Source organism: Aptenodytes forsteri, unplaced genomic scaffold (assembly GCF_000699145.1).
Source record: "Aptenodytes forsteri isolate BGI_AS27 unplaced genomic scaffold, ASM69914v1 Scaffold237, whole genome shotgun sequence".
NCBI classification, from domain to species: domain Eukaryota; kingdom Metazoa; phylum Chordata; class Aves; order Sphenisciformes; family Spheniscidae; genus Aptenodytes; species Aptenodytes forsteri.
In genome coordinates, this window is record NW_008794451.1 from 578722 (window position 1) to 582777 (window position 4056).

General features: G+C 44.2%; 1 protein-coding gene across 1 annotated transcript in view; it reads left to right on the forward strand.

Moving 5' to 3' along the window:
• PLPPR5 (phospholipid phosphatase related 5) overlaps positions 1 to 4056 on the forward strand; it is an 82835-nt gene that overhangs the window by 57260 nt on the left and 21519 nt on the right. The gene's annotated exons all lie outside the window — the stretch shown is intronic.

Below are 4056 nucleotides of genomic sequence, written 5' to 3' on the forward strand. Positions count from 1 at the left end.
CCCCTGAAGGTTTGTGGCTGTCCCTTTCAGGTTCGGATGAGCTGTCGCCTCTCTGTTCCTCCCAGCAAGGCTGAGCCACTGCCAACAGGGGGGCTGCAACCAAACGGTGGCGCAGCTTGGAAGAGCCACACAGTAGGTTTCTTGAAGGGGTTTCAGGTTCAGTTTGTTGGCCAACATTTCTGTTATTCACGCTATATTCAATAAGCTGCCTCTGTGGGATCGCTTAGATAAGGCTTTTCTCTCTCCGGGATGATGGCAGGGCTAGAGTCAAGGCAACAGAAAACCAATCAACAGTTCATAACTGGTTCACGCAGTAAAAGCTTCAAAGCTGGGCAGTGCTTTGTGAGTGTTTTGCTGCCCAGGTGCTTTCTGCTGAGGCTGTACAATTTGATCCTCTAGTCACTCGAGTCAGCCCCACCACCTACCAGGTGGGAGCTCCTCCATTTGTCAGAAAAGGTTTATTTAGCCATTTTCTTTGAGTAAACTTAAAACATAATCAGAGGGGCCTATTACATACACCTCTGCCCTCATCCATTTTTCGCTAAGCTGCTATATTGTTCGTGCAATATAGTGGGCAGCGCTGACATGTAATATTAAAGTGTGAGTTGGGCATATGAAAGAAAACCCCTTGATATTCCTCCTGGCCTGCAGAGCTCCTGCTGGAAGGTTGGTTTCATGATTAATTCATGCCAGCATTATCCTTATTTTAGTGACGCTATCAGTGAAATCCTGCCCATAGCTATCAGGCAAATGAAAGAATTTCAATATGTAAAGCCCAAATCTTTTTGAAAAGTCACTACTTTGGGTGCAGGCTGACAGCAGCAGGGGTCAGCGGCTCTTTTTTTAAGCCCGTTTCCTTTTTCTCTGGACATGTGTCTTGCCGCAGATCACTTGCAGCTTGTCAAGCGACGGAGCCTGCACCAGGCAACCGTTTAAAACCATTCAGCGCTTAGAGCCACTGATGTCTTACCTGTACAAGCCATCTCTGTTTTACCTTTATTACTGGCAATTTGCACTGGTGACAGCTTTTTGTTCTTGTCTTTGTGTGTGTTTTCAGTCTAACACGAGAGAGAAATGCATTGTTTACAGGCCCTAGGTATGAACCACTAAGATATAAAGAGGCAGCACGTTCTCAAAAACTGACCTTTTCTTCTGTCTTGGAATCGTTTCCTCCTTACGGTCAAGACACGGACCACGATGACTAAACCTTGCAGCCCCGCAAACTGTGCGATCACACTTCTCTCTGAGGAAGCTGGCTGTGGTTAGCCAGGAGCTGGGGTTTGCGCGCTGAACTCTGAGCAAAAGGAGGCCTCTCTTCTTTCTTTTAAATATTTAATATTTAATATTTAATATTTAAATTTTTAAATATTTATTCGCCTTGTGCTTTCAAAGTACCTGGACATAAATTCAGATTCGCCTTGCGCTTTCAAAGTACCTGGACATAAATTCAGAATGCTGTAATGGGCACTTCGCAAGTGTTTGACCAGTAACTCGCGACCACCGGCCAATGGTCCCGTCTCTGACGCTGGGCAGCAAGGGCGTCACTGCGAAAAAACGGAGTTGTTGGGCCAAGGAAACACACTCGGTCACGTTGTCTCTGGCTGCCCGAGGAAGGTGATAAGCTGTGCCGGTTCCGTATTCTACAGGTGGCGATTATCTAGCTAGGAAACTGCAGGTGCACTTTGAATTTTCTATTTTACAGTGAAACACTAATGTTTTTAAAGTGACTTCACCTAAATTTGAGAACAAAACCCTCACAGACCTGGATGGGAATCTACCACTCAGAGCTGTTGTTTCATGCTCTCTGCAGACAGACACACTAAATCGTGACACCATTTTTACACTGGTTTCTTCTCTTGAAGATCAGATTTGCCTTTGAAGTGTTTAATTTCAGTCTGCAAATCTGCCGAAGGAAGTCGAGGCCTCGGGGCAGAAGCTCTTAGCTCTAAGCAGCTGGAAGTTGAATTCCTAGTCAGACTTCTGGCACTTCAGGAATTATTTAAAGTGGTTGGGCTCTAATAAGCTGCACAAAGCTATCTGAAAACAGCAGAAAGAAAATCCAGTAAGGACAGGCAGATTGGTTTTGAGTAATCGAATAGTTTAAGCACTTTCTAAGCATTAGTCTAGGGAAGGTGAGGCTCCATCAAAGAAAAATCTTTGGAAAGAGGTCTGAATACACAATAGACCTTCCAAAATTGTAAGTTTCAGAAGTATTTGCACGACACAAAAAGGACAATGTTTGATTGTACGTAACAATAGACCTTGGTTTTGCATGATAGTGCTACTAGAAAATCAGAAAAACAACAACATGGTCACAAGAAAGCCTCTATATAACTGATGACTAAAGTCTTTCCCCCCATAAGTTATGGCCTAGCTAAAGAGGAAAAGAAATTAAAAATAAATCATGAACATAATGAACCACAGCCCTCGGTTTTACCAAGGATGCAAAATCTCCGATGGTGCTTCTGATTTCCAAACACCTCGGAGAGCAGCTTTCTGCTCCGGCAGAACATAGAGGTAAAATCAATGCAACGCACGCTGGCATTCCCCGTCTCAGCTAACCAGACATCACATTTGCTTAGAGGAACCTAGATTAGAGGCACGGTATTTAATTTTTGGTTACACTTAAACAGTCATATCCTTCCAGGTAAGCCTGTTAAAGCTCAGTTTCTTGAACTTTCGCTTATCTGGTATTCAGAGTGTTACTGCTGCCTATCTTGTTGGAATCCTGTTTATAGGACCGTACACTACTGAGAGATTAGGAGCTAAAAACAGCAGGCAAAATTGAGTCTTAATAAATGCAAATTAATGCTCACTGGGGAAAAGCCAATTCTCCTATATATACACACCGATGGAAATTAAATTATTTAGTAACCTTCAGAATAGCTCTTAATGTTAGTGGACAGTTCTATGGAATGGCAGCTCAGCACTCAGTGGTACTTTAAAAAATAGATTAGGAATTAGTAGGAAAGAATGATGAAAAAAATCAAAGCGTAATTATGACAAGATGTACGTTTCTGGTGTGCCTGCATTTTGAACACCGGTTGCAGCAGAACTAGAAAATATAGAGAAAAGCAGTAACAATGAGCACAGATGTGAAATGCCTTTTGTACAAGACGATATTAAGCTACGGCTTTTCCTCTGGGAAAAGAGGCAGCGCTTGGAAGACACACTAGAGGTTTGTAAATTCTTGAGCAGCACAGGGAAGACAAATAGGAAACAATTGTTCATCTCTTCTCAGAAGCTAAGAGGCAGAGGGCATTACCTGAAATTATTGGGTAGCTGGTTTAGGAAATCACAAAATGAATCGATTTTTCCTGCAAATTAAATTGTGGAATCCATTGATATTCAGCACGGTAAATACTAAAAATTTAGATGGAAAAAAAGAAAATAAAGCACAGGGAAAGGCATTAAGGGCTATTAAGCGCATTGATAGAAGCTCTGATGTTAAAAAAAAAAATAATCAGTGGGAAGGATACAATGGGAAAAGAGCGTAGACCAGCCGTGTTGTTCTTCCCTGCCTCCTGCGAGCGCCCGCTGCCAGCACTGCTGGAGAGGACGCTGCGCGGCGCAGCCCTTCGGCACCGCACCGCCTTCCTCCCGACACGGACTCGCCTCTCGTCTGTCAATTGTCCAAGGTGGGAGAGAGGCATGCTTCCCGCAGTATTTCAGAAGCATCTTAACTGCTATTTTACAGCTGAATAAACCCCAACCTGCTGAGCTTTCGTTAATACTTCCTGGGGGCAGCTTGAGAGCAGTCTTCCTCGCATTGCTGAAAAGGCCGTGCTGGTATTCCAGGTCTCACTTGCAACCTAAATTTCTTAAGGTCAAAGCCACAAAATGACTCGTCCAGCTTGGACAGGTCCACAGCCACCCAAGTGCAGCCCCGTGCTCAGAAACTCCCCCGCAGCCATTAGGTGACTGACAAGAGCAAGCTCACAAATTACCACCGCAAAAGGTGAAGGTGAGGCTGAAGCCCTGCCGTTCTGCGAGGCCGGAACTGCGGTTCGGCTGTCTCCAGTTCCTGCACCTCATTCTTTCCATATTCAGACTTAG